This window comes from Phocoena phocoena, chromosome 4, assembly GCF_963924675.1.
Source record: "Phocoena phocoena chromosome 4, mPhoPho1.1, whole genome shotgun sequence".
NCBI classification, from domain to species: Eukaryota; Metazoa; Chordata; class Mammalia; order Artiodactyla; family Phocoenidae; genus Phocoena; species Phocoena phocoena.
This window is the reverse complement of record NC_089222.1, coordinates 136,145,409-136,167,411: the sequence shown is the minus strand read 5'-3', so window position 1 is coordinate 136,167,411 and position 22,003 is coordinate 136,145,409. Positions and strand designations below refer to the sequence as shown.

Below are 22,003 nucleotides of genomic sequence, written 5' to 3'. Positions count from 1 at the left end.
ATATCATACAGTATTTCTCCGTCTGACTTATTTCACTTAGCATCATGCCCTCCAGGTCCATCCATGTTGTTGCCAATGGCAAAATTTCATTCTTTTTTATGGCTGAGTAGTACTCCATTGTGAAGCGGAATTTTACATTTTATTTCATTTTAATTAATTTAAATCATGACCAGCTGTTGAGCACTTAAAATGCGGCTAGTGCTACTGAGGAACTGAGTTTTTAATTCTGTGTAAGTTTAATTTAATTGAAACAGCCACGTGGGACTCTTAGCTCCAGAATCAGGCAGCACCAGTTCCTCAATCATATCAATAAAGGATAGGACGTGAGCATAGAAAGGACCTACGCAGTGGCTGCTCTCTGTGCCCAGAGAGGTTGAGATTGGCCCCAGATCACACAGCAAGCTCATGATTAAACTGAAGTAAGAAGCCAGGCTCCTTGTTCTTGTCTCAGGCTCTTCCCACGTTCCTTCTTTAAATGACAACCAAAGTCCAGGTGTGTACGGACCTATACACCTTCAGTAAACGTGTCTCACCCCACTGACTTCTCCACCGTGTCTGGGTTGACCCCCGGGCTGGTTCAGATGTAGAGTTTTCCGCTGCATCTTCTCGCACTGCAGGGCAAAGGCTCGCTCGCGGGAAGGACAGGTGCGGCGGGCCCGGGAGGCCAAGCCGCACGGCTGTTGGTCCAGGTTCTGCGTCTGGCCTCTCTGCTGGTGGGATTAAAGCATCGTTAGGCACCGTGTTCCAGCATCCTCGGGAAGATTAGTTCTGTGCCCTTTCAGTTCACATGTATTTTCTAGTCTTTTTCTTCAAAGATTGCAGGCATCCACGCTTCCAGCAAGACAGCGGGGTGTTTCTTCTCGCCCCTGTGACTAATCTAAACCTTAAGACAATTCATGTCCAGCAAGTTAGGGAGTCAGAGAGGAGGATAAAAGAAGGAGAGCCTTTGAGAAGGCCCTCACACGGGGGCCGCAGCGGAGAAGGAGGGCCTCTCAGTAACGAAGCACCCACAGCCTTGCTCTCGAGGCATTTAGAATCTTCCTGCCCCCGCCAGCCCTTTCTTTTCCTCGGGGGTCCCTGGTCAGTCACTCAGGGTCACTGCTGGTGTCCTCCTTAGCTGTCCTTCCCAGCCACTAGTTGGCTGGAGGGGAAGCAGGAGTGACCCACCCTGGAAGGAACTCTTCACGTTTTCCGGCCAGCAGGAAGACCCTACCTTCGCGTCTGAAGGTCACTGGTCAGCACTTAGCAGTGAAGAGTGCTGGACCGCCTGGGGTCCAGCCCAGCTCTGCTGCCCCTTCCACGTGGCTGGGCGACTCACCACCCACTCTGTGCCTCAGCTTGCCTGCCTGGAAGTTGGGGGGGCATAACCACGCCCCCCCTCCCCCCCGCCCAGGGCTCCGGTGAAGAGTACGTGAGTCCACAGGTGGAGAGTGTTCAGAGGGCACACCTCCACAGAGGGTTATTCTTCACACGGGAGAGGTGATGGCTCTCCCTGCCCCGAGGGCAGGTGACCTCCAGGCTCGGTGTCCCTCTGCCCCTCCGTCGGAGCTCTCGATGCAGGTGGGTTTGGGGAGCCCTGCCTGGGTGCGTGCAGATGGCTATACCCATGGCCCCAGAGAGTCCCTTTTCCTGGCTGCATCACACGAATGTCCTGGATCGGCAGAGTGGCAGCCGGTGTATCTGACAGCAGGGTCCCAGGCCCCTTGGGGCAGCTTGTCCAGCCCCAGTGACCGCGTTGGAGCTGTCGGGATGCTGGCTCGAGGCTCATCAGGTAGCATGTTGGTGTTGGCAGCCATGCCAGTGAAGTGGCCAGCGAAGGCGCACGCGCGTCTGAACCTGTTTGCCAGTGAAGACGTCAGCTCCTCAGGTGGACAGGACCCACCTCCCGGGAGCCTGATCACAGCCCGCGTGTTTCTCTTTCTCAGTCCGGGCTTCCACCCACCTGCAGAGCCTGGCCCCCCGGATGCTGGAATTTGTGATGAATCGTGGGTTGTGTAATTTGCTAAAAGGTCAAACTCGGCTTGATCAGAACACAACATTTCTAGGATTCTATTCCTTCTTGCGGACGTTGCTCCATTTTCTTTTTTCATGCTCAGGGAAGAGTCTTGGAGAACTTTCTTTAAAACTGGGTAATTTTTCCTGCCTCTCTGGTGATCCTCTTTCCCTGTCTCCCAGCACACCCAGAGAAGGGAAATGGCTGTGGTGACTTTCCCCACCATCTCCTCAGCACCTACTACGTGCCGGTCCCCATGGCACGGGGCTCATGTACATGAGTGAAGTAAACGCGCGTATGGTGTTTGTTCTGTGCCAGGCGCTGTCGTATGTGCTTAGGAACGTGGACGGATTCGATCCTCACACGAACCCTGGGAGGGAGATGCTGCTATCGTCCCCATTGGATGGCTGGAGTAACTGAGGCAAAGGGACCTGCTCATTGTTGCACAGCTGAGTTGTGGCAGCAGGATTTGAACCCAGCCTGTCTTATCCCGGAGTCCGTGTTCTTAACTGCTAACCGCCGCCACCCCACTGCCTCTCCACTCTGGTCCCTCACTCTGTTTGAAGCCAGCATCCCTGGGAGGTACACACTTGTTGCATGAAGACGCGGAGGCCTGGAGAGTTCGTGGCCTGTGGCCTGCCTGGGGTTCAGACGCCACACCCGAGGCCCTGACTCCAAACCCTGCTCCTCCCCAGGTGCCTGGCAGCCTCTTCGGCATTATCATCCCAGCCCCTGGACTTGGCCTCACCGCCTCCTCCCGTTGCCTGTCAAGTACAACCAACTGACTTCAGGGGGCTCCAGGCTCCCCTAAAGGGGGCACGTCTCTGCTCCTTCTCTATGGAACATTCTCGTATTCTTTGTTTTTTCTGCTGTTCTGCCTTCCCACATGCGTGTTGACTGGTTCGGTTTCCTCTAGCTTATTTCCTCTGGACGGCTCATATCCTTTGCCTCTTCAGCTGCTGGACTGTTTATTTTAGGCAGCTCCACTGTCCCGCTGAAGGGTCAGGACAGAAATTCCTCTGAGTTCATCAATCGATATATAACATCTTTGTCCCTTTTCTGTCCTGCGACGACTCTGAAAATAATCACGTGCCCTTAATGCTGAATAAGGGAATGAGAACGTAGACCTTGTTCATCCCCCAGCTCTCCATCCAGCCTCACAATAAAAACCAAGTGTAGGGGCTTCCCTGGTGGCTCGGTGGTTAAGAATCCACCTGCCAATGCAGGGGACGTGGGTTTGAGCCCTGGTCCGGGAAGATCCCACATGCCACGGAGCAACTAAGCCCCTGCGCCACAACTACTGAGCCTGTGCCCTAGAGCCCGCGAGCCACAACTACTGAGCCCGTTTGCCTAGAGCCTGTGCTTCGCAACAAGAGAAGCCACTGCAATGAGAAGCCCACGCACCGCAAGGAAGAGTAGCCCCGCTCGCCGCAACTAGAGAAAGCCCGCACGCAGCAACAAAGACCCAATGCAGGCAAAAATAAAATAAATTAGTTAATTAATTAAAAATAAAATAAACCAGGTGTAAACTGGCAGTCTTTTCCCTGCATATATTGTAGACGCATATGTCTGTCTGGGGCAGTGGTCGTCCAGGGCACAAGCCAGTCCTCTGATCTGTACACCCATTCCTTGAGGGCGGGGCCGTGCCTAGTTCACCCTGCACCCCAACCTGGGGCCTGAAGTGCAGGAAACTTCCACAAGTGTCTGTCAAAAGGAATGGCTGTGGGCAGCTCAGATGTATTCAATGGGAAGACTCAGGAAAACAAGCTGGCCCAGAACTTCCCATGCCCACAGCAGTTTTCTTCTTAGTTTTCCAGACATTTCCCCATATGTGTATTTCCTGAACCTATTTCCTGTTCTGAAAACCATGCATACCTTTTCTGCATGTACCAGTTGGCTCTGCAGCCAGAGGGCCCCTTAGCACATCATAGAACTCACTGAGGCCCAGTTCCCCAGTCTCTGGGAGGCTCTGTGTCCGTGACTATAAAACCCACACAGTTATTCCAATTCAGGCCGCCTCTCGCTCCCCTCCCCTGCCTAAGAGAGAAACCGAGTGGGTTCATGCGGGAGAATGCTTCATATTCTCAGTAAATCCAAGAGACGAGACAGCAGAAATACTAGCTAACTTAGCATCCCTTCGTAACTTCCCTAAAAGGAAGCTTGTGATTCGGGGGGGGGGAGGGTGAGCTTGGGACCTCAGCCCATGTCACAAGCCAAATCGAATTCCTAACAGTTTAATTATTTTACCATTTGTGATGATACATCTGGGGATCGGCCCAGCAAGGCTGAGATTTGCACGTGGTAAAAATAGGCTGTGCCTTGTCCAACAGTGATAGGCACGCTGTAAGTACCTGGCTGTCGGGTGGGAGGGCTAATTAGTGTTATATCGAAACACACGAAATTGCCAAGATCTGAGTATTTTTGACCTACACATACTGGCACTTCACTCTCATGCCTCCCTCTGTGATCAGGTTTCTCGTGTAAGACCATCTCACGGTGAACTTCTTCAACTAGAGCAGGATTGAGGTCAGCATATGAAGTCCTAGTCTATATACGCTCAGGTTAAGTTTTATTGTAATCTAGGTGAGGGAAGATTTAGCTCATTTTGGGGAGAAGGCCAGCCAACATGCGTTTGGGATCCTGTCCAGCGCTAGCACGTGACTGGGCTCGTGGGCCCTCGGTGTATCAAAGCCCCTGTGACTGCTTAGAGCTCAGGGCCCGATTCTGTCTTCAGGCCTCCAGATGCGCTTAAAATGATCCGTGTCGCCTTCCCAGGTCCTCCCGGCTCTCCAAATTAAGTCAGGCCATTGAGGTTCTCCTGTGATTGTAGCGTGACGTCTCCTATAAATCACTGAGTGAGTAGAAGTCATAGGAAAATCTGGTCAGGGACAAGACGGCCTGAAACAAGCAATGTTTCTTCTTGGAATCAGAAATCACAAGGAACAGACGACTGGGTCCTGTGTGCTTTTGTAGGCCTCACAAATCAACGTGGTCCTTGATACATGTCTGTGCTCCTGTAGGCTGTGGGTCCCAGTGTAGGACAATGACAGGCCCCTCGACGGCCCCAGAAGGGTGGCTCGGATAGAAAAGGAGGTCTGGGGTTTGATGGGTGTGTGTGGGAACAAACTGTCCCACTGAGTTGACTTGCCAACTAATCCTGGTGCTGGGAAAACGGGACTCCCCCTCTCCCACCCCCAACTTTAATCACCTGACGGATGTTGTATTCAGGGCAGCAGCCTAAATACCGATCCTTGGGTTTTATCAAATCTGTTTTTAGCCAGTCAGTCAGGGACAGTGCCAGCTGGGTGTGGCCATGTGCTTGGGTGCTGTCACGCTGACATAAGGGAGGCGGGGCTATTTGCGGAGTAGGCCCCAGCCCGGCAGGGGGCGTCCTGGCTCTTCTTGACCCCCAAGTGCGCTGCGAGGCTGGGCGTTCCCCGCTTCCCCTCCGCCCCAAGCAGACCTTCTCTCCAGAATGAAACTTCAGATATTTGGGTGAATTGGGTTTGTCTTCTCAGGTTTTTTGGCTCCCTGTCGTTTTTTTTCATCTATCTAGAGAGGAAGATTTGGTACAGACGGTGGGCTCTGAAAGCCTAGCAGGGTGCAAGGGGGTGGGAGAGCACCACTTTTCACCACTTTTGACGGCATTTTTACAGCTCAAACCCCGGGCTTGCTGCAGCCTGCTAGGTAACCAGCTGTGTTGTACTGGAGGTGAGGAGAGGGGATGGGTCGGGTTAGATGACGGCTCTTCCGGCCACCTCCTGGAAACTGATGGCCCTTCGGGTATTAGCCTGACAATCAAGCTGGATCTCCAGCTTGTGGGGATCGCGAACCTTTAGGTAGATCAGTTAACCGAATTGGGATTCAGTGGCATTTAAATGACTTAAACTCTGTTCAGTCTCAAAGTAGTTGTGTTTGAAGCTCAGCTTTAACTTCCGTCGCTTTATTCATACCCTCCAGGGTTTCCCTTGTCCCCGGAGTCCAGCGGCATCCCTGCAGTGGCCAGTCCCTCTCCACTGCCTCCACGTGTCCCCAGGCCTTTGTGCTTGCCCTTCCCTCCTCCTGGAGTAGTTTTCTTCCAGAAAGCCATAGCTGGCTTCCTCACCCTCTGGATCTTAGCTCAAATGTCACCATCTCAGGGAGCAGGTCCCTGGCCATCCTATTTCAACTGTACCCCCTTCCCCTGCACCTTCTGTACCCCCCCCCACGGCTTTGTTTTCCTTTGTGCCACTTATCCCCACATGACATGCCACTTGTCTTACTTATTTTACTTATTTATCTTTGGTTGCGTTGGGTCTTCGTTGCTGCGCGCGGGCTTTCTCTAGTTGCGGCGAGCGGGGGCTACTCTTCGTTGCGGTGCGCGGGCTTCTCATTGCGATGGCTTCTCTTGTTGCGGAGCACGGGCACTAGGCGCGCGGGCTTCAGTAGATGCAGCACGCGGGCTCAGTAGTTGTGGCTTGCGGGCTCTAAAGCACAGACTCAGTCATTGTGGCGCACGGGCTTATGCTTCGCAGCATGTGGGATCTTCCTGGGATCTTCAGTTGCTGAGAGGGGGAGGTTCGTTAACCTGAAAAAACGTGTGTCAGGATAATGTGGAGAAAAGACTCAGTTGAAGAATGCAATTTAGAAAGGGAATTCAGAACGTTTTTCCTTGGGTTTCCGTTCTCATCCCCTTTTAGGTCAGAGCCCTGAGGTTGATATCCTGTGAGGCGTGCTCATCGGACATTCATTTATTCATTCACTTGTTCGTCCAGCCAATATTTACTGAACTCTTCTGGCAATGTCCTGAGACACAGGGGAAAACCAAGCCATACCTTTGCCATCAGGGAATGTACACTTCATGGCAGAGACAGATAATTTTTAAACATTTTAAATACTGCTGCAAGTAAAGCCAATGGGGAGCAGCGAGGAGCAGTAACAGGAGGGATTTCGTGGGGGCCCGGAAGTTTCTCTGAGGAGGTCTGAGGGGTGCAAAGAGACAGGTAAGGTCCAGGCAGGGGGATGGCTGGTGCGGAGAGGCCTCAGCAGAAAGAGTGCGGGGCATTCACCCAAGAAGCCAGTGTGAGCAGGAAGTAGGGAACAAAGGGAAAGTGGGTAAGTATTGAAAAGTGTTTGCTGGACTTCTGTATTAGTCAGCATTCTCCAGAGAAGCAGAGCTCAGAGGAGAGATGTGTATCTACAGGCAGACCTCAGACACAGTGTGGGTCCGGTTCCAGAGCCCCCTAGAAAGCAAATGATTGCAATGAAGCAAGTCACACGGATTTTTTGGTTTCCCAGAGCACATAAAAGTAATGTTCACACTACACTGTAGTCCGTTAAGTATGCACTAGCATTGTGTCTAAAAAAACGACGTACATACCTTAATTAAAAAATACTTTATTGCTAAAAAATGCTAATCATCACCTGAGCCTTCAGTGAGTCATAGCTGTTACATCAAAGATCCCCAATCACAGATACCATAACAAATGTAATCATAATGAAAATGTTACCACAAACCTTCGATTCGTGAAAAAGACGCAGCATCTTCGAAGTGCAATAAAACGAGGTCTGCCCGTATCTGTGTGGATCTATGTGCCTGTGTACGTATAGAAGCGAAGCTAATTTGCATATTTATAGATATCGGTATAGAGAGCCTTACTCAGATGTCAGTTCCTCAGAGAGCTTCCTTGAATCTCTAGCTAAAGCGCCGCGCCGTCCCCCTATCCCGTCCCATCTGTCCTCACAGCTGTCTTCAAACAACTATATAAAACTAAACCATTGCCCCTTCAGCTTGCGGAACTGGTATCCACTAAATGCACATCCAAGCATGACCCTCAGATAACAGATACTTCTTGTCTTTAGTACCTAATGTCACACATTTACGTGAGGCTGGAGGGAGTAGTACGTAGTGTGCATTTAATTTTTGTCATCTGCATTCAGGATGCTCTTATGAATCCTCTGGTGAAAGTCAGACTTAGGAAACATAGAGGTTTCTTCTCAAAGAGACTATCCCCAGGAGGCAAGCAGTTACTTGCTTCTGCGGTGGTTTGAAGAAGTCTGGCCTGCGAGCATTTTTTAAAATTTGTAAGCACGTGATCCAAAGTTAAAAACAACTTAGGATCTTCTCAGTATTTACCTCCTTTGGAGTGATGCCCTCTGCATGCTTTGTAATTTCCCCCCCCCCCCCCCCCCCCCCCCCCCCCCCCCGCTGTCCCTAATTATGCCAGCTCACCTAGCAATTTGATGAAAATCTTAGTAGGTGTTAATATCAACAGGATTATATTTCGTAGGGGAATGTAATTTTCCACTGCAGTCAGCGATGAAAGAAGAGGAGGTTGGTGAAAGAAAACCTTTTGCCAGAAGGATGTATTTGAGGAGTTTTTCAGAAGAACACACTATAATTATGAAGTTTTATTTTTACCGAGACCAATTTTTTTTTTTCACCATGGTAATGTCTGTTTTCTTAGATTTGGTAGAAACACTAGGAAAGAGAAGTACTTTTGATGTTGGAAGGCTTGTTTTTCATCATTATTTTGCTGTGACGTTGTTTGCTGCATTCATCATGAATGAGAGAGGCATTTTGGATACTTCGGGCTAACTGAGTTTCTGATTTCCCTCGGGTTCTTAATGTCCTCTGAGAGCCGGGATGGGATATGAATAGAGATTTCTTGAAATAGGTGTGACTTTTCTGCATCTAGAATTCGGGCAAAGGTGAAGCTCAGCAAATTGTTGCCTGATGGCAGGCAGCGGGCTGGGCATTCCAGAGGGCTCTTGTAAGCTGTCTCTGGCCAGCCCTGTCCTTGGGAGTCCGTACAGCAGCCGGAGCCACTGTGCCCTTCAGCAGGAAGTTCAAAGAAAAGTTGTTCTTAGGTAGTTGGGAATAAACAGGTAGCTCTTGGTTAGACTTCTTAATCTGTTTAACTTCACGTGCCTGTGCCTGCGTGCGTGCGTGTGTGCGTGCGTGTGTGTGTGTAGTTTTTTCTTTTTTTTTTCAAGAAGATGTTGGGGGTAGGAATTTATCAATTTATTTATTTATTTTTGGCTGTCTTGGGTCTTCGTTTCTGTGTGAGGGCTTTCTCTAGTTGTGGCAAGTGGGGGCCACTCTTCATCGCGGTGCGTGGGCCTCTCACCATCACGGCCTCTCATGTTGCGGAGCACAGGCTCCAGACGCGCGGGCTCAGTAGTTGTGGCTCACGGGCCTAGTTGCTCCACGGCATGTGGGATCCTCCCAGACCAGGGCTCGAACCCATGTCCCCTGCATTAGCAGGCAGATTCTCAACCACTGCGCCACCAGGGAAGCCCCACGTAGTTTGGTTTTTTAATGGTCAGCCTTCAGGACTCTACAGTGGCTGATCTGGTCCCGGGATCTCTATAAAGTGTGGTTAAGTTTATCAACCTACAGATATTCAAAACAACATAGAGGCTCTTGGTATTAATTTGCCAGGGCTGCCATATCCAAGTACCACAGACTGGGCAGCTTAAACAACATACATTTATTTTCTCACAGCTCTGGAGATTGTAAGTCCAAGATCAAGGTGTCGGCAGGCGTGGTTTCTCCTGAGGCTTTTCTCCTTGGCCTTGTAGACGGCTGCTTCTTGCTGTGCCTTTGCCCTGTGCGTGTCTGTGTCCTAATTTCCTCTTCTTGTAAGGACACCAGTCATATTGGATTAGGGCCCACCCCAAAGGCCTCATTTTACCGTAATCACCTCTTTAAAGGCCCTGTCTCCAAATATAGTCATACTCTGAGGTACTGGGGGTTAGGGTTTCAACATATGAATTTGGGGGGGGGGGTGTCACAATTCAGCCCATAACACTATTAGTGTAATCTTAGCTCTCCAGCTGAAACAGAGTGTAGAATGGGGGTTATCAGGACTTGGGGGATGTGGGGGAAATGGGGAGATGTTGGTCAACATCTTATAAGTTATAAATTGGTCTTATAACTTATGGCAGTACAAGATGTAGAAGTTCTGGGGACCTAGTGTACAGCACAGTGACTGTAGTTGATACTCCTGTAGTGTATACTTGAAAATGTGCTAAGAAAGTAGATCTCACCATGCACGCGAAAAAAGGGGGTAACTCTGTGAAGTGATGGATGTGTTAAGTAGCTTAATCATATCACACTGTATGTGTGTATCAGTTCATCACGTTGTACACCGTAAATATATACAATTTTTATTGTCAATCAGACCTCAATAAAGCTGGAGAAAAAAAAAGTATCTGCAGGAATTTATTAGCACTGTTATTCCTAAAACAAGCAATAGGTGTTCCGCCTTTGATCCTCAGCTGCTTTCCCCACGCCTCACATCCAGCCCAGGTGCAAGGTCTTTGGGTGTCTCATCAGAAGATGTTCTGAGTTCACCTACTTTTCAACTCCACCTCCCTCTCCACCATCTAAGCCAGCATCATGGATTGCCTGGATTATTGCAATGGCCTCCTAATCCTGTCCTCCACCCTTGCCCCTGCTGGAACTCTGGCTCTCCACGTAGCAGCCAGTGGTGTTTTTTGTTTTCGTTTTTGTTTTTTGCGGTACACGGGCCTCTCACCATCGTGGCCTCTCCCGCCGCGGAGCACAGGCTCCGGACGCGCAGGCTCAGCGGCCATGGCTCACGGGCCCAGCCGCTCCGCGGCATGTGGGATCTTCCCGGACCGGGGCACGAACCCGCGTCCCCTGCATCGGCAGGCGGACTCTCAACCACTGCGCTACCAGGGAAACCCCCGCCAGTGGTGTTTTTAAAACAGAAATCAAATCCGGTCACGCCCTTGCTCAGAATTCCCCAGCTGCATCCCAGCACATTTAGTGCAAACTCCAGAATGCTTTCCTGGGCCTATAAAGTTGTCCATGAACTGGCCCCTGTCTGCCTCTCCTCCTGGTCTCTGCTTCCGTCATGCACCCACCACACTGGCGCGTTATTTCTCCAACGCGCCAAGTGTGGTCCCTGCCCCAGAGGCCTGGAATCCTGGAATGTTCTTCCCAATCTGCACACATGGTATACTTCCTGTCTTCTAGGTCTCTGCCCAGGTGTAACATCCTCTGAGATCTTCCTTGAGCCCCCGGCTAAACTAGCGCACTGTCCCGCACCCCGCCCCTCCCATATGTACTCACAGCTGTCTTCAGAGCCCTTGTGGCTCCCCGTCCCTCCACTGCCACATCTGGGTACATAATGGCGTATTTCCTGTCTGTGCTGGACTGTAAACCTCCCGGAGGCTTCCGTCCTGTTGACCCCTAGATCCCAGCACCCGGAACAGCGCCTGCTAATGAATGGGTGGGAAATCACAACTGAAATTCTGGGGCTCACGGGAAACTTTGGTCAAAGGCCGAGAACGCAGAGTGCCTTTGCCCGTGAGCAGACCACCCCTCTGGTCCAAAGTGGTCACAGGGAGAAACCTTCCACCCAGACTCCACTGGACCCGGGCCAATTCGTTGAGAAATTACCTGCAAGAGTAATGACCCCTCTGGCTTGAAGGAGAGTAGGCCTGTTGGCATTTTGATAACAAATTCAGAGCTGGGAGGTCACAGACAGTCTGGTCCCTAATTCTGGGGCTCAGTGGAGAGGCACCTGCTTTGTAGGAATGAAGCAAACCCCCCCACCCCCCACCGCAAGGAGCCACCCAGAATGCACGCTCAGCTGGCATGCCGGCCACTTCCCCATCTTCCTAACTTTTTTTTTTTTTTTATTAATACCCTGTTGGAACTGTCATGCAAGGTATCCTGATTGGGTTTAAATTTTTCAGGTCCTGTAAGCAATAGGAACTTTTCATCTCCAGTGAGTTTTGTCACAGAAGATGGGATTGCCATCTGGGAATAACCCGCTCTTTTCCTTTGGGGCTCTTGGCTTCCAGGACCAGAATTTAGCAAGTGGTGCCAGGAGAGTTGGGGGCTTGCAGGGGAGGGAACTTCCTGAATTTCCTCTTCCTCCTCCCCCTTCTTCCTCTTATTTTTCTTCTTCTGTTCAAGGGAACTTTTCATGTAAGAGGAAAGAGCGGGTATGAATAAGACTTTCTCAGACAAGATCTTTTTTTTTTTTTTTTTTTTTGCGGTACGAGGGCCTCTCACTGTTGTGGCCTCTCCTGTTGGCTCACGGGCCCAGCCGCTCCGCGGCATGTGGGATCTTCCTGGACCGGGGCACGAACCCGTGTCCCCTGTATCGGCAGGCGACTCTCAACCACCGCGCCACCAGGGAAGCCCTGATTCATTTTGTGAATCTTGGAGGTGTTCATGTTTGTGCTGCTTTGCGTTTCAGAAGGCTTTACACTCTCTCCTTCCTTGCTCTGCCCAGTTCCAAGGTATCTGAGCAGAGGCGGGCAGGACCCTAGAAACAGCGTCTTGATTTGACTGGGATGTTAGAAACGGCATCTTTCAATTCTAAGACACTCTGACGAAATGATGAGGGAGGCTCAAACACGTTGGTTACCTAAACTCTCCAGGTTGGATGCATGTCCAGTTGCTCTTTCCCACAGAGAGGAAGACAAATCTGGGGCGACTCTGGGCCCGGCTCTAGAATGGCCTAGAACTCCAAACTCACTGCTCAGTGCTTTTGTTTTTTTGTGGTTCTTCTTGTGCTTGTATAAAGGCCATATTTGGGGAGAGTGGGATGCATTGGGGATTGGGATTGGTATATATACACTACTATGTATAAAATAGATAACTAGTGAGAACCTACTGTATAGCACAGGGAACTCTCCTCAATACTCTGTGGTGACCTAAAGGAGAAGGAAATCCGAACAAGAGGGGATATAGGTATACATATAGCTGATTCACTTTGCTGTACAGTAGAAACTAACACAACATTGTAAAGCAACTCCAATAAAAATATTAAAAAATAAAATTAAAAAATGAAGGCCATATTTGAGGTTTTGGCCTAAAACCCCTCCCTGTCCTCCTTACCTGTCCTGTTCCCAAGCCTCCCCTGTGTCGCTGGCCTTTCTCTGCTTTGCCTTTGGCTCACAGTGGTCTGTCATACCCACGTGAACGGGACACAAGCAGAGTGGTGGGAAGCCCCCAGGTCTCAGGCTTCAGACCCGAAGGGCCCGGGCTTGGGGTCCCTGCTCTGTGCAATATCAGTCAGGTCCTTTCATCTCTGTGGGGTTCGATTGCATCATCCATAGAGCAGGGCGAATACCGCACACCTCTTAGGATCACCGGGAGACTCCCACCAACGCGAGCGGTCTTGGAGAAGCTTCCAGAGCCCTGCCGGGCACTTGGAGGGTGAGGAGTGCAGGCGGCCACCCCCCCGCCCCCGCCCCGGCACCTCCCCACCTCGGTTGTCCGGAGCCCATCCCCCTCCTCCTGCTTTTGCAAGTGCTGTCCGTCCAGCTGCCTCGAGTCACAGCGCATAATTCCTGCAGCCCCGAAGGACGTGCCTGGATGATACAGCCTGTCAAGTGAGCAGCACTGATATTTGAACACGAGCCTCGATCTGATTATGCTTCAGTCATTCAACCCCAGGCAAGAATGGATTCATACTTTCCACTGCTGCCTGCGCCAGCCAGTTTCCATATCAGCTGGAGCCTCAAGAAGATGCAAGGACACACTGTCATTCTTTCCATCCCTGCTGACCCTGCTTGCTATCGGGGTGAATGCCAGCACGTTTGGCCAAAGGAAGTTGCAACTGCTGACCGGGCCATGCAGACCGGCCTCCCTTTCCAGCACACTTGGGGAGAGATAAGCTGCCTCTCGTTGTTCTAAAGCTGGACTCGCCTTGCCTGGGAAAGCAAAACGAATTCTCCTTGGGAATTCTTGGTCGGGTTCTCTTATTCTGAGCTGTCGACGTAATTGCAGTGCAGACGCTTTGAGTCTGAAAGTAACGCAATATGACATTCTCCCCTGTGTTCCCTGGTGTTAGTTGTAAAGAGTGAGATTGATAGCAAATTCCGTATGGATTCTTCCCAAGAGCCCTGGGAGACAGATTGGAGGTTGTTATTTCTAGTTTACAGAGTAGAAAGGCAATTTTTAAAAAAAGAAAGAAAGAAAGAAAAATTCTTCTGCTCGGGAGTATCACTGAAAAACCAGTGGCCCAAGCGGAATCAGAGTTCACGGCCCTGGACCTGCCAACCCTGCCCCTCCCTCCTCTGAGCTCAGGGACGCTGGTTGCTGATTCTGTTTCAGTTTTAGAAAATTTGTTCAAGGGAAATGAGACACGGGTCTATTTTAGGACCCCTGACTAATTTCGTTTTATTCTGTTTTCTGTAAAGCAAAGAGTTATTCATCAGCAAGCATAGGTGATGTCTGAGTGATGCAAGCACACTGGGTTAGGTTTGGGGTCACGGTTATTGAATTGGTCGTGAGCATTTATTAAATACATGCATTGAATCATATGGTGTAAGAGCTGGGAGGAACTTAGTAATCATTTAACCCAGTGGCTCCCAAACTGGGCTGTTTATCAGAATCACCTAGAGAGCTTATCTAAAATACAGGTGCCCCAGAACTACTTCAGGCCCCGGGTCAATGACCTGGCCTGTCTTTAGCATTGCATTTCTGACGAGCTCCCCAAGTGCTTCCTAAATAGCCAGCCTAAAAGTCTCTAAAGGACCCGCATTTGAAAATCACTAAATACAAATCTTTCTTTTTCTCATCTGCTTGTTTTTTTTTATTTGTTTGTCTGCTTATTGCTTTTGTTGTTCTTGGGGTGAGGAACCCAGGGCCCAGAGGCTCAGTGACCTTGCCTGGGGGTCACACGACTAGTCAAGTGTCAGAGCTGCTCTTCCCAGGGCAGCAGTGTGAACGTAGCTCGACAGCATGGCCAGCAGAGGCTGGTGGCCAAGACGCCGTCTGCACACCTGGTGACGTGTGCCCCAGGCTCCTGCAAAAGTCGCTCTGGCCAGGATGGACCTCTCAGAGGACCTACTAAGTTCAGGAGATTCTACCCCGACGCTTTGGAAGCATTGCTTGTGGGAGTGTCTAGAAAGCCGTCTCCGTCTCTGCGCAAGCCCACCTCCCCAGGGAACAGATTGGACCCACCAAGACCGGAGCAGGTGCCAGGGCTCGGCCCTGGAATAGAGCTGGTGTGTCCAATCTACCTTCTGCCCTGCGACAGCACCCTGCCTGGGAATCCTGCTGTTACACAACCGGTTCAGTTGTTGTAGACAGTGAACTTCACCTGTCAGTGCCTTCAGTTATGTGGCCCATTTAATCTTATTAAAAACTTTTATTCTAAAAAAGAAAAAAAACCCAAACCACTTTTTCCCCCAGTTTTGTTGAGATATAATTGACATACAGCACCGTCTAAGTTTCAGGTGTACAGTATAATGATTTGACTTAGATACCTCGTGAAATGACCACCACGGTAAGTGTAGCGGCCATCATCATCTCACATAGATCCAAAGTCAAAGAAAAAAATTTTTTCCTTGTGATGAGAACTCCTAGGATTTACTCTCTTGATAACTTTCCCAGATAACACAGGGCAGTGTTAATTACGTTAATTATGTTGTACATTACATCCCTAGTACTTGAAGTGGCCCATGTAAAAATGATTGTCCAGTAAGCTTCGGACGGGGCACGGGCTATCTAATTACTTATTCGGCTCAGTGGAGAGGTGATAAGAGTGTGTAGTTTGGCCTGTCTCAGATTTCCAGGGGGTCTGGCTCGTTGCTACTCGGAGTAGGAGAACTACTAACCTATGATGTAATACATTGGTTAATTTCCTCCTGCAAGTTAATCCTGATGTTTCTCTTCCACCCCTCCCCCTTCCTGGAGTTTCTCAATCTAATATTCTAACTTATTTCGAGATCAAATAGGTAGAAATTTTCCATATTGTACCCACCCTTGGTACTCATTTGACATGGATTCCAGTATGATGTCCTCACTGTCTTACCTAAATTATGCATATTGGTGTGTGTCGGGGGATCAGGAGGTGGGTAATCAGAGAGATACAGGGGCAAGGGCAATGTAAAATCATCTGTTTCCACTGCACACGTCTTTGTGTGTGTGATGTCTCTATTTCTTTATTCCCATTCAGATATAAATACAAACTTTTCTGTTCAGTTAAGAGCAAACATGTCAGTATATGTTAATAACTAAAGATTCCAAGGTCTAGGAACCGTATGACCTGAATTCCATCCTTTCCCATGGTGCGAACTTACTGCCGACTCTGAGCTAGCCTCTGCCCCTCCCTCTCTGGATCTTCTTACGTTCTCCATCCGCAGAATGAACGGCTGACTGAATAGCTGCTAAGGCTCCCTCCGACTCTAACATTTGAGAGTTGCATCTCTCTAATGATGCAAACAACCCTACCCCAAAGCCACACTTTTAACTCCCATTCGATTGTAAAAACATTGCCCGTTCAAGTCATAAGAGTAGGAAATCAAAAGCAGAGAAATATGTTTACAGTTGTCTTTTAGAAGTTGCAAATTCAAATGTCTACAGGTGACAGGCTTGCATGCAAATGGGTGAAGCCAACCATGAGCACGTATCTTGGGAACCAAGGAGCACATGCCCCGTCTACAGAGGGCAACTTGTCAGCTCCAGTCTACTGTCGCCATGCAGGAATGCAAGTCACCATATCATCAAGAGAAGTCAGACACCCAGCCTTTTCTGTTAGATTTCCTGATAGTTAAATCTCCTCCACATGCCTCTTACCCTTCTGCCTTTTTGAATCATCACCTCCATGTTGGTTTGTCCTCAGGACTCTAACCGTAGCTGCCTTGGCTTCCTCCTCCTGTTACCACTCCCGGTATTCTGCTGACTGACACATCCGGAGCCCTCTGCAGGGCTGTGGAACCAGCTAGCCACCTTCCTAGGGGACCCTCCACTCGGACGCTGGCAGGCGTTTCAAGCTCTGTGTGCCGGAACCCTGGCCGTTGTCTTTACCCCTGAACTTGCCATCCCTCTTTTGTTCCCTCCCATCCACTCAGTTGTTTGTGCCAGAAACAGGGAAAATGCAGCCACCTTCTCTCTCATCCTCATTTAATCAGCCAAAAGTTTTGTAGATTTCACATCTGAACATGCTTTCCATGTGTTTCCACTTTCCCATCCTCTCTGTAAGTGCCTCAGTTCTCACAATACCTCTTGCCTTAGTTACTGCATCAGCCTCCTACCTGGCCCTCCTGTTCCGGTCCGATGACCTCCAGTCCACCTCTAGCCTGCTCCTGAGGGATCTTTCTAAGACCTAGTCCCTCATCACTATGCTGCTTTTAACAACTCTTCCACATTTGTCCCTCTGGTCTATAAGGTAACGTTCAAAACCCTTACTTTGCAAATACGGCCTTTTGTCTGCCCCTGCTCGTGCCTCTGCCCTGTTCTTGCAGTTCCCGAACACATCTCATCAAGGCAGGGATGCAGAACCACCAGGGGTCCCCAGAACACAGCGCGCTGTGTGCTGGAAACTGACGTTGACTCCATCTGGGATGCCTCACTCCCCTTCCGCATGGAGCAGACCCTTTCCAGTCCTTCTGATAGCCTTTAATTTAAAAAACAAACAAACAAACAAACAGACTTTCTGTTTTAGAACAGTTTCATGTTCACAGCAAAATTCAGTGGAAGGTAGAGGGGTTTCCCGTGTACCCCATCTCCACACGTGCCTAAGCTCCCCCATTATCAGCATCCCGCACCAGAATGGTGCGTTTCTTATACCCAATGAACCGACATTGACACATCACAATCACCCAGAGTCCACAGTTCACGTTAGGGTTCACTCTTTTTTTAAAATTTTTATTTCATATTGGGGTATACTTGATCTACAGTGCTGTGTTAGTTTCAGGTGTATGGCAGAGTGCTTCAGTATCCATGTATCTATTCCTTTCCAGATTCTGTTTCCCATATAGGTTATCACAGAGTGTCGAGTGGGGTTCCCTGTTCTGTACAATAGGTCCTTGTCGATTATTTTGTATGTAGTCGTGTGTGTATGTTAATCCCAGCCTCCTAATTTATCCCTCCCCCGCACCTTTCCCCTTTGGTAACCATGAGTTTGTTTTCTAAGTCTGTAAGTCCATTTCTATTTTGTGAATAAGTCCATTTGTATCCTTTTTTTACATTTCACATAAAAGAGATATCATGGGATATTTGTCTTTCTCTGTCTGACTTCAGGGTTCACTCTTGGTGTTGTACATTCCATAAGTTTGGACAAATGGATGAGGACATGTATCCACCATGATAGTATCATACAAAGTAGTTTCACTGCCCTGAAAAACCTCTGTGCTCTGCCTGTTCCTCCCAAGTAGCCTTTCTCCTCCCAATTAACTTCTGATCTTCTCAAATGAAGAAACAAAGAAACTGTCTAGTATTGCCAGTGCCTAGCACAGTTGCTTGCCGTGTCCTTTATTATTAACAAGTGTTGGTGAATGAATGAATGAGTTAGCAAGTCATTTAAAAACCAAGTCATAGAATTGACCCAAAGGGGAAAGCATAATTCATTAAGCATCTTTGCGTCTTCTCCCACCTGCTCCCTCATGTATGATAAAATTCATCTGACTGCGGTAGATTTCCTGCCGAGCAGCAATTAGACCCGCTGGAAACCTGCCCAGTTTAAACTTTGAAACATTCGCACGTATTTACCAAATTGTGCAGATTTCTCCAGTGTGTGTGCATTATTCTCAACCCCCTGTAATTCGTTTCTTCTAAAGACGATCCTTGCTGGCTGGTTTGGGGTTTGTTTTTAATAAAATTCATCCTTCTTCCTTAAAAAGGAAGCCTGAGTTTAAGAGCACACAAGACAATCAGGGAGTGATTTAAAGTAAAAAGGCTGAACCCCTAACAGCTGCCCACCCGCTGCTCGCCTGTTTTGAGTTGGATGGTGGCCCAGGGGCTCTTGTCTCCTTGTCACAGACTTGTCTGGAAGGCGGCCAGAGCCCTGCCCTTGGAGAGGCCGCAGTTCTCATTGCTGGAAAGAACAGGTCAGGGAGAGGACTCAGCTGAGGCTGGGGGTGCAGGTGTGAGACTGTGGAGCTCGTGGACTTGGTCATTGACCTGCTCTGACAACGACGGTGCAGAGCAATCCTGGGCTGGGCAACGGAAGGAGGAACCTGGGGGCCACGTATATTGATAGAATCACGGAGTTTTGTCTTTGAGTGATTCCCAGAGACCATCTACATTGTTGAGTTGTTAGATGCAAATCAAAATCTTCCTCAGGCTTCCCCACACATTGTCTTTTTTTCTCCTCTAGTCGTCCCCGAGGGGATGCAGCATTTTGGAAACATCTGGAGTGTCCTGGTCCACTCACTCATGCACTCTCTCACTCACTCAGAGTAAGCGAGACTTAACCATCCCAGACAGCATGGTGGAGAGAACCCCAGCTCTGGTGCTATACAGGCCTGGTTGGGGCCTACTCAAGTCCTTTGAGTTTGTTTCCTCATCAGTAAAATACACCTCAGAGTTGTCCCAGGGATTAATGAGCTGGTGTGTTTTTGTTTTTGTTAAAATTTATTTATTAATCTATTTAGTTTTGGCTGCGTTGGGTCTTCATTGCAGTGCGTGGGCTTCTCATTGCAGTGGCTTCTCTTGTTGCAGAGCACGGGCTCTAGGCGAGTGGGCTTCAGTAGCTGTGGCTTGCGGTCTCAGTAGTTGTGGCACGTGGGCTCAGCAGTTGTGGCGCACGGGCTCAGTTGCTCCACGGTATGTGGGATCTTCCCGGACCAGGGCTCGAACCTATGTCCCCTGCATTGGCAGGCGGATTCTTAACCACTGTGCCACCAGGGAAGCCCTGAGCTGGTGTGTTTGAGGGTCACAAAGTGGCTGCCGTTTCATCTACTCTTCTGGGTTTCAGCTGGTCAATTTTTATGCATGTCCTTGGTTAGTGGAATTATGCTTAGGAAGTCCTAACACTGCTCTTTCTATGTTAAATGCCTTTTAGAAAATACTTCTACTTTACATCTTCCTCTCTGTCACCTCCAGGCATAGAGTCTTCAGGCTCTAGGTATGACCTTATTTAAGATGAACCCACCTTGAGAGCAAGACCATCTCAGCCACAATGTTTGGCAGAAAAAAGAAGCTCCATGATCAGAGAGGAGAAGGGGAGGGAGGGAGAGGAGGGCAAAGGAGGGAAGAAGGGAAGTATGTCACTAGCAAGTTGAGTGGGTGGTCCCAGGCAGGGCCGAGGTGCAGAGCTCGTGTTTGCTTTCCTGTGGAGTATTGCCATCCATGCTGAGGTGGGCCTAGGCATTTGGAGCCACCCAGGCATGGTGGCAACGAGGGGCCAGGTACATGTTACAGAGAGTGGCTCACACTGACCGCATCTCTGCAAAGCCCCACCACCGATTTTGGTAACAAGTGATCCATGCTGCTGTTGGAAAACTCTTTGGATAGAAATTGGCCAGTTTTAGCAGATTCCCTCAAATTCTGGAATCACGAGTTTCCACCTTCCTTTTCCCATCATTTCTTCTCAATTCTCTCTGCCTATTTCCACCTTCTAGCAGTCATACTTTTACTTTTAGGTGGTTAACATTTGCCCGTGTTTTATTCATAACTGGATTCTAAAACCTGTACATCAGTAAGTAGGGTTTACGCTATTATAGCTATAAAAATATTCTTCAGTGCTGGGCCAAGCAGTTGGTTAGGGTTACATTTCCTTCTAAGCCAGTCCAACTTCATGACCCGGAGGCACTTGAAGAGAATGTATTTAGCGTCAAAGGCAAATGCAAACTCCTTTTATACACTCAGAAAGCTGCCAATTTAAAATCATGTCATGCTATGCTTTACTTCATATTTGGACCTGACTTTCTTGACAGACTTTTATTTTTCTTAGAGTTCCCTCTATGTTTGTTTGTTCGTTTTTAAGTGTCACGCTGCTTCATCACAGTCTTGAGTTTGCGAGAGTCTTGCACCTACATCCGCACAATGATGACAGACATTCTGTTTCTCTCGTTTTGCCTTCTGGACTGACTCTTCTCAAGATCTGAGGTTTACCTGCCACCCCCGGCGAGTTTTCGTCAGTCCTTCCCTGCTTTCTCTTGTGTGGTTTACGCCTTCATTTTGCTGGACTTCTGTCACATTAACTTCTCCCCTTCCCTAAAGAGGCAATAAAAAGTAAGTTGTCTGATATCTTGAAGATATCTTGAAATATGTGTATTTTTTTTAAAACATTGCACCTGAGTGCTAGTTTCTCCGCGTGTAGAATTCTTTAGTGAACACTGTTTTCTCCAGAACTTTTAGGGAAAGTTCAGTGTCTCCTAGGGTCTAGTTTGGCTGACGTCACTCTGACTTATACACCTTTGTAGGTAACTGCTTTCTTTTTTCTTTTCAAACATCTCTCTTCGTCTTTGATATTCTGAGATGCTCTACTCATGTTTCCGTGTGTAGGTCTTTGTAAGAGGTAGTCTTCATTTGGTAAGTTCTTTCCATCTGAAGACTCATCTCCTTGAGACCTGAGGAATTTTTTTTTTTTTTTAAGCATTCCTCATCTCTTCCCCTTCATTTATTTCTCTTCTTTCTGGAATCCTAGGAATTGAATGTTGGGTCTCCTAAATTGTTCATCTATATCTCATAATTTCTGTCTTTGTGTTTTTATGACATGGGTAATTCTGGCATTTTTCTACTAATTAGAGAAGCTTGTATATTGTATAATGTATATTGTAACAGCAACAACAAAAATTACAAGTAGGAGTAATTACAAGACGGATTCAGGCCTTGGGGGAGGCAGGAGGGAACGGAACTGAGGGAGCAAATGAAGCCTTTATCTTTGGGAAGGAGGAGGGATGCTTCTTATTGACAAGATAGACAAAGAGTCAAGTTAAGATACAGAATAATGTTATAGTAACAGAGGGGAGAGGCTGACTCAAGTTTCGTGGCCTTGATAATCTTATAAAGTAGAAGTTGAGGTCCTCTACTTAGACTGAAGACTGGAGGGTATGAAAAGGGATGAAACATCTGCTGGAGCGACAGATGGTGAATGGAAGTTTGACCCAGAAGCCCTGAAGACCCATCTGACATACACAAGACGTACTTGTAGTGGGACCGGTTGGCCAGGTTTTGTAACGTCCAGTATTTAGGGGCTGCGAGCAGGAGGGGGATTGAAATTTGACGGCAAGCATGGTAACAGGACACGGATGAGAGGACTCAACCGAGGCAAAATATTTCCATCAGTGATGTTAATGCGAGAAATG

The 22,003-nt window shown here is 48.7% G+C and overlaps 1 protein-coding gene across 1 annotated transcript in view; it reads left to right on the top strand.

The window, feature by feature from the left end:
* RCAN1 (regulator of calcineurin 1) overlaps nt 1–22,003 on the top strand; it is a 95,701-nt gene that overhangs the window by 18,169 nt on the left and 55,529 nt on the right. The window lies entirely within an intron of this gene.